The sequence below is a fragment of the Amblyomma mixtum genome, chromosome 3 (assembly GCF_055824585.1).
Source record: "Amblyomma mixtum isolate Tamu chromosome 3, ASM5582458v1, whole genome shotgun sequence".
NCBI lineage: Eukaryota > Metazoa > Arthropoda > Arachnida > Ixodida > Ixodidae > Amblyomma > Amblyomma mixtum.
The window spans coordinates 351,723,607-351,732,477 of record NC_143014.1 but is presented as its reverse complement, the minus strand read 5'-3'; the positions used below and the strand labels follow the sequence as shown (position 1 = coordinate 351,732,477).

General features: G+C 49.8%; 1 pseudogene; it reads left to right on the top strand.

The window, feature by feature from the left end:
* Positions 1-3,613: 3,613 nt before the first annotated feature.
* On the top strand, positions 3,614-4,829 carry LOC149356371 (dnaJ homolog subfamily B member 1-like; annotated as a pseudogene).
* Positions 4,830-8,871: the final 4,042 nt, after the last annotated feature.

The window sequence follows — 8,871 nt, the reverse complement described above, 5'->3', positions numbered from 1 at the left end:
TGGGACCCTGAGACTTCAGAGCATGGCGCCTGATCCGGCACCGCGGAGGCAGCCTGGCAGGTACACCCGCGTCTCTGCCCATTTGGTTACATGGGAGGCCGGAGTTCGCGGTGACACAAATGAGGAGAGGCCGGCCGCTGACAAACGCCAGGCGATGAAGTTCAGCCGCATGGCGACAATGTAACTCGTGGCTGCGACCACAAGCAGGACGGCGAAAACAGCGAAGGCCCGCCACATGCTAACCGTGTCCATTTTGATCGATTGGAACACGCCGCCCGGCGCGGAAGTTTGGGGCGTACCGGGCTCGTCCTCACTGGACGGGGGCTCTCGTCTCAGCTCCGTTTCGCCAGGGGACGCCTGCGGAACTCCGTCGCACGCGGCCTTTCGGAGGCCATCTTCCACAGAACGACTCCCGCACTTCCACCTGGGCGACCACGTCTTCTATGGTGTGTCTGTCGGCACCGGTCGCCAGTCCTCTGTCCAGGGAAGCTCTGCGCCCGTTTCTGAGCTTGGCTCGCGCAGATTGCGCGCATGCATTGGCAAGCGTCATCTGCATTGTCGTTCGCTATCTTCTTCCAACGAAAGCCATGTTGGGGTTATTTTCCTCGTACTAGCAAGGATCTGCTGCCCTTCAATACGGCGCATTCAAAAATTGTGAAGCGCGCCATCGTCTCGGTATGCTTTGAGTCCTCGATTTCGAAGTCCTATCCGCACCAAATGCACGATAGCCTAAGAAATCAGATGGGACGCCTTTTGGCTGCTGGCTTCTCCTCGGTGGTGTTGACTGCTGTCACTGAAACCCTCCTCCAAAAAACAAAACGCTGCACCAGTCCAAAGAATCTTGAAGAAAGGGGCCCTGCGGTAAAACCTCAAGTCATCCCTTATGTGCACAAAGTGTCACACAATTTGAAGAAGGTGGCTAACAGGCACAAGGTACCGCTCGTATTTTCAGGCCCAAACAAGTTGAGCAAACTTATACCCCGGATTTGTGGCACTGAGCTCCCTGGGTGCAGCATAAAACATCAGTGCGCCTTCATACGCGGCATGGAAGGAGTGGTGTACGAGATACCCCTCACCTGTTGAATGTCCTATATAGGGCAAACGGGGAGGTGCATCAACAAACGCCTTGGGGAACATGACAAAAACGAAGCGAATAATAAAGATAAATACGCCACTTTTGTGAGCCACGTTAACACGCGGAAGTGTCCCCCTCGACTGGAAAGGGCGAGGATTCTGGGCAAGAGCAAATTCAAGCAGGCGATGCTTTTATTGGAAGCCTTTCACATAAAGAAAAAGGCAGCCTTGTGCGTGAGTGACACTTCAGTTAAGTTGTATGCGGCAGTGTATGATTTTCTGAGCAATTATGTTCGTGCTAGGCGATAAGTCACGGCTGCGATAAGGCACGTTGTGTGTAAATGTTGGCGTTGCCCGAGACTATAAATGTATGTGTTTTTTTCGAGCAATAAACAGTTGGAAGTTGGCGCCTGCCTGTTGTCTCCCCGTCCCTTTTTGTGTCCTCGTGAAATTATTTGTGCCTAGGTGGGTTTTTTTTCCCCAAATTTCAAGAAAGCCATGAAAGCTGGCCAGTGGCGCTTCCCAAGTTCTCCGTTGAAATCTTCTCGGCTGCGATCACTTCGATAGTGATCGCTTTATTCTGTAGACTGCGGTGGAGTGCAGCAAGGGTAGCAGTAGGAGTCAGACAGCGAGAATTAGAAATTGGGATAAATTTAGGGAGTGCATGGGCGGAAAGGAAGAGCACATAATTGAAGATTTTGACGCATGGGCGTAAACGCTTTTGGGGGAAATGTAAGCGCGAACTATAAAGATTAAAGCCATTGTCCAGCGTTCATTTTATCTCTGGGAAGCGAGGAGAGGTCTCACAAAGAGGCGGAGGAGGCAGAAGCTAAACAGGAAACTAAAGAAAAGAATGAACAGCTCACGGAGCATCCGAAGCAGTGTGTCTCGAATTTAGCACAGCATCTGCGACTCTTTTAATGGTAGCATTTCCCTCATGATATCTGGTTCATATTGAGATGACTGATGGAACCAGGAAAGAGCAAAACAGATGTAACAAGTGAAGGCGGACTAGTTGGTGGTTGACAAAGGAATGCATATTGCAACCGCACAAAACGACGCGAAACGAATTGAGGAAAGCAGAGGACAAGCCGCGGAACTTCAACTAAGGTTTACTACAGGAAAACCACATTTATACAGGAATCGTAATCACACCTGATGAAGAGCCGATACCATCAAATAACACAGGCATGTGGGCGAGCCTGGCACAAGTTAGCATCTAGATAGTTAAATTCTTTCTTGGATAAAGATACGAGGGGGGGGGGGGACCGGCAAAACATTGTCGCTATTGTAGTAACTGCACGCCTAGGTTCCGCGACACAATTGTCTTGAAAAAATTGACGACCCAGCTTAGGAGGGAAATTTTCGTAGCCTACTGCATAAAAAAGAAAATGACCGTTGCATAAGCTCCACTTCCGTATCTTTATCCAAGAAAGAATTTAACTATCTAGATGCTAACTTGTTCCACGCTCGCCCACATGCCTGTGTTATTTGATGGTTTGATTACGATTCCTGTATAAATGTGGTTTTCCTGTAGTAAACCTTAGTTCAAGTTCCGCGTCTTGTCCTCTGCTTTCCTCTCTCGTCCCTCGTCGTTTTGTGCGGTTGCAATATGCACTCCATTGAGCAAAACAGCATAAAGCAAATCTATTAAAACCTGTAGACAACTTCAATGGGAACGAAAGTGAGCTCAATGCAGAACTTAAAAGTGGATACATAGTCAGAACGTGTCGGTTTCGAAATGGAAGAATACACAGGAACACACAATGAGGGAATGTACGAGGAGATCTCAACCTGGTAGGTGTGTGCCGCTTTCATGCACAGGAGGAGGGATACCTGCCGTGGCGGAGATCGGATGAGCATCAAAACGCTAGCTACCTTGGACGAAAAGTCGCTGGAATCTATCATGCAATCCTTTAACGAATGCTCGTCAGGAGGAAGAATGGAAGACGGCAGGAATTATGCTTATTCCTAACCCTATATAGAGATCATTATCGAGAATTTGAGGCCAATATGGTTAAATTGGTGCACCTCCACGGTGATGGAAGCAGTAATATATAAAAGAAATTAGACATTGAGATGAAAGTGGCTTCTTCCCAAACACGATGATTGGTTTAAGATCAAACGTTTCGTCTCAAGATGTACTTTTACAGTTAAAAAAATGATCGACAAACCAAGATACTATAAGAGCAGGGCAATTCTAGCATTAGATCTCAAGGTGCCGTTGATAATGTCGCCACACTTATTTTAGACACTCTACAGGCGCCCCCGTGCGGTCTATCTTCGTACATGGATTGCTACCCAGCTACTCCGCCAAAATGTCATCAGATGCTGGTAGAGCGTCCTCACAGTACTTGGCGAGAGCACTGAGCAGGGCACAGCAGGACTACCCTAGAGCTGAGCAGAAGACGATGATGTCCGGCGCGCGACAAAGGACGAAGACAGACCGCACGGCGGAACAAGAAGAGGAAGAGGCGTCGCTTCTTCACGCTGCCCGCCAACCTCTTGTTCCTCCGAGCCCGGTGAACGAGAGCGGAACATGGTCAAGGACTACTACCAAGTGCTCGGAGTAGACAGGAGCGCGGGCAACGAGGACATCAAGAGGGCCTTCCGGAGGCTGACGCTCAGATACCATCCCGACAAGAACAAGGCCCCCGACGCAGAGGAGAAATTCAAGGAGATAAACGAGGCTTACGGTGCCTTGACTGACCGGAAAAAACGTGAGGTCTACTTCAGCTCAGGCGGCGAGGGCTACCGGAGCGGATTCTCTTCCAACGGCGGCAGCCATTTCAGCCCGGAGACAGTCTCCTTCAGTCATCACTTCAGCGGTGACCACCAAAGGAGGTCAGATGAGTTCTTCAGGAACTTACGTCGACGTAGCGATCCTGCCAGCGCCTATCAGCAAACGTTCGCTTCTAGCGGCACTTTGCAACAGACTTTTGGGCCAGGCAGCAAATTCCAGCAAACGTTCGGTCCTGGAGGTGCCTTTAAGCATATGTTCCGAGCCGGCGAGAGCTTTCAGCACACCTTTGGTTTGAACTGTGGAACGTTTCAGGCGACCTTTCGTTTTGGCAGTGGGTCCGCGATGTTCTACCACTCCGCAACCTCCTCCTTCGGCGGCGCACCTACCGGTTCGCAGACGCGTTCAACGGCGCCTTCGTCTGGCCACACTGCAACCGGCTCTACGGAGAGTGCCTACTCTCGCCAGTCAACAAAATCCTCTGCCACCGGGAATTCCAACCAACGCAAGCAGCAGGTTTCTCTGGTCGAGCAGGAAATTTTCGTAACCCTGGAGGAAGTCTTCCTCGGCTGCTCGAAGAAGGTGAAGATGGTTTGGAACATCGAGGCACCGGACGGCCACATCGTGAGGCGCGATGAGAAGCTCGTCCGGCTCAACGTGAAGCCTGCAGTGCCTTACGGGACCAGGATGGTCTTCCAATGCCAAGGAGAAAGGACGTCAACGGGCTCGCCTCCGGCTATTGCCTTCGTGATTAGCGTAAAGGAGCACGCCCTGTTAAAAAGGGGACCGAGCAGACATCCAGTACACCGCACATCTAACACCCTGGCAAGCTCGGTCGAGCTCGAGGATTGACATACCTACCTTGACGACGGGTAAGATCTCACTGCCCTTGAAAGGACCTGTGAGGCCTGGAACAGTGAGACGCATCGGGGTACAGGGCTTACCTTTCCGTGGATACTCCAAGAGGCGTGGTGATCTCATCGTCATATTCCGGGTGCTCTCTCCGGCCGTCTAACTAAACACCGACAAGAGAGGCTGCAGATGTTGCTGGAGCCTTGTGCATGGACTTCGCGAAATGAAACCGTCAAGTTAATAAACACTTTTATTTTGAGCACGATCACTTACACAGGGTCATATGTGAAATGGAAGAAGAGTAGAACTAGTTGGACGTCGTAATACTCAAATTATATAAAAGAGCACTTGTTAACCAGTTAAACGAGGAATAGAAACGATAATATATGGGCATTCAGAACACTGCCGACTAAATTATAGAAGGCCAATTGATATCGCAGAGGATACGGCCATAAGGAAGCAGGACAGGAAGGAACGTAGTCGATAGACTAGGCCTCCCATGCATTTGGTATACGGAGGCCACAGAGAACTTCGAAATCCAGCTCAGATGCAAGATCGAGGTGCAACCCATTCCGAGCAATATGCACCCCGAATTAAATAAGGGAACTAGAAGGGCTGGGACGAACACTATTAGAACATGGCGCTGGTTGGAAGAGGAAATTTAAGTGGACATAACAGGACCGTTCAACAGAATATCAGCCACAGCATGCACGGATGCGCTGGAGAGATTAGTTATTGAAGCATCAATTCGATGCCAGGGAATCGTAAAGGCGGAGGAGGCGGCAATTGCTTTGACGATGGTTTCTCAGAAGGCCTCCTGTGTAAATACATACTCCTAAATGGCATGCCGTAACTATGCCAGAGGAAGGATGAATAAACACGCAGACAGAACAATAAGTCCTAAATAAGATAGACCTGTAATGTATAGTCATGTGAACTCGAGGACATCCTGCGGATGTTGTAAACGAAGGCGCTCACGCTGCTGTCCGCGCGCCATTACGCCGGGTCCCCGAACACTAGCAAGGACAAAATTATTCGCAACCGATATTAACCTAAAGGGATTTGCTCCAACAATTGAACTTAAAGAAAAAAGTATACGCCGAACCACGCAACAATCTAAAGAGAAAGCAAGGGTTCTTTGACGTTCGCTGAACTCATTGATGCAGCATTCAGTCTCCAGCACAGAGTGTACGGCGCGAGGTAGCGACTCTGATACTTGCACCTGTCCCCGGTAGAAGGGCTACCAAATTTGTGGGACCGCGGACGCACGACAGAGGCTCGGTGGCTGCTCTATTTTTGCCGGCGGCACCGCTGCCAGAGCGCTCAGTTTCGTCTCCGTCTTGCCTTCCTACCACAGATTTCTTTCCATACGAAGCTTGGTGCAGTGTTCAGTGTTTGCCTGCAGTCTTCATTGTTGTGGCCAGTGGATGTGTTTTTGCGCCCTCTCGTTTCGCTACGTGGCAGTCATTCGCTCAGCTCAAGTACATAGCTTACTGTGATGACGCAGGAGTACGGTGGCCGATTGGTACGCGATGCGGCGCCAATGGGTCGTTTGAGCTTTGGGTACTCAGAAGAGGCGCCTGGTTAGGCTGTAGGTCCCACTGGGCGCTTGACCCATCAGCGAAAGCTTTATTTTTTTACAAAGAAACTTGAGTGATTCTTGCCGAGGCATACGTGTGCCCCGTATGCACGTGCACGGAAAAGGAAACGTAGAGGAAGGCAGAGGTTCGGAATGCACTGAATCCAAGGCTGTTTGTATGTGTGCTCGGAACCCCTCCTTTCCCAAGTATATGGTTAGCTCATATATTTTCTCCAGTCGTTGATGAGCTCACGGAAACTTTACTTTCCTTTCCCTAACTATCGATTGATGATTGATTATTGATTATTGGTTGCTGTTCCTCCGAAGGGCGGAGGCAGAGGGCTTAAATCTCAGCGCTCTGGGTTATGCGGGGGCTGATTTCGTCTAATCAACGCTTCAGCCATGGTATAAATAGCTTTCTCGTTTATTGTTTCTATTTGTTTATTTATGTTTAAATGTATAGCTAACCTTCTTTTTCTGCTGCCGAGTAATGAGAATGTTTGCAGGGCCGAAACCATCAATCCATCATGAAACCCGATTTCATCATCAAGTGTTCCCTCAGGTCGCCACGTGAAGGGGAAACTAAACTGGCGTAGTCGCGACAGGATCTCAACGTCTTTCTACTGGAGGCATTTGACGGAAGGGAACAAGTCGCTGGACAAGGTACAGAGTAGTTTGTCCTAAAGGAGAAAACGTGAAGCTGCGTCGAGGAAAAGACGTCGGGAAGCTTCAAAAGCACTGGTCGATTTCGAGAGGACGTCCGAGGCTCAAGTCAGCGAGGAGCTCAGGAGCCGGGCGAAGACAAGCCGTCGAGGGTTCGAGACAGCAAGCTGCTGAAAGGAACCAGGCGTCCACATCGAAAGGTTCAGAGCAAGAACTAGGCGACCAAGTCAAGCAAGTTGAAGCCCGCGAGTTGCTGAGAGAGCCAGGACTACACTCATCCGCATCAAGGAGCCTGCTCTTGTCACTCAGGACGACGAGATCACCGTGGCAGTGGACAGCAACCAGCGAGGTAGGAGACCTTTCTCCTTTCTCCGAATTCACCATGCCGGTGTAGCATTTACGCACTAGAAATGATAGCACAAAAAAAGGACATGGCTGCCTTACGGTATGATCGGGAGGGCATGATGCGACGTGTGGAAATTGAGGAGGCAGAAAAGCTGCTTGAAATCGAGAATCTCAAACTCGTAATTGAGTGGGAAAAGATAAAGCTTGCACAAGTGCAGTTGAAATCAAACTGGGGAACGAAAGCTGATAGCGAGATGTCATTTGTGGCAGTTCAATGTTTTCACTGCATGAACTGTGGGCATTTAATGATTGAGTGTCCAAAATCGAAGGGAGAACAAAATATTCCTGCTGTGAGGAGAGATGTGTGCAGACTAGTAGCCCATGTGGAGATGCTGATGCCTGGTAAGCTGGGTTCCCAATCGGAGACGACTGTTAATAAGATCAGTCAACCAGACATGGTGGAGGACCAGTCATGTATCGATTCGATACCAAAGGGCGGAGTTCTGAAGCCTGTGTGGATTCCGGGACCGAAATAACGCTAGGAGGAGAAACGATTCAGTTACTTTCTTGGGGTAAGGGCTCCGATGAAATAAAACAGGAAGATGTGGTTCTCCAGGTAGCAGAAGCTGATCTGTCGTGTGCGCCGATAGCCACAGCTCTGGAAGCTGCAGCAGTTAGCCAGGAGGGCCTAACCCTGTGTGCGATACCAGAAGGGATGGCTGAGGGCATAGGGGTATTACTCACGCCCGTGACGAACTTGATGCCAGATCAACCAAAGATAGAGCAGAACCAGAAGGTACATGAGTGTATTTCTCGCGAAGAAAAGTTCAGCACCGTGCCAGAACCAGTTGGCGCTAAGTCGGGGGTAGCAGTAAGGGTCGAGGAGAAGCAGGTTCCGATAGCGGGAACACTTTTTGGAGGCGATGGTAAACTAGCTGTCAAAGATGAAGTGGTTAGCCAGCCGTTGCTCACAATATTCGCCGGGACAGCAGATCTGCCTGAAGATGTAGGCAAGTTGATAATATCTGAAAGGCTGTCGCTGCTAGAGCAGCCAAAAAGAGAGCGGCTACATGAAGAAACAGAGAGATCTGAATTTGGAGAGAATTTCAAAATTTCCCACGAACCTGTTCTAGACAACCCTGAGGCCCCAGTACAGCTTCAGGCAGTTCCGGAAGCTGCAAAAGTTTTTTGAGCAGATTGTGAGCTAACAGGGATCGCTGCAATGGATTTCGCGGCAGTTACGGAACTGGGGAATTTGGGTAATGCATCTATCCCTGTGGGTATCAGGATGGAGAAGAGACAGTATGTAGCATTACCTGAAGTGAGCAAGCAAGATGATGAATGTAACTGTGAGAAAAAAATGCTAGATGGCATGATTTTCTTTGAAAGGAATGTCGGCGGGCACCTGTACAAAGAGATAGCACTACCTGAAACTCGATCTAAAACTGCACGTGAGGGAACCGATGAGAGGCGTAACCCTAATGTGGAGATCAAAGGGGCGAAGGCAGACGGGATAGGAGCAGCAATCTTCGTAGTTTGCGGGAAGCCGGTGAGCTCTACCGTTCCGATAGCGGCGGCAACCTCTGCAGCCGGCACTGTGCCGGATAATTCGGAGTTA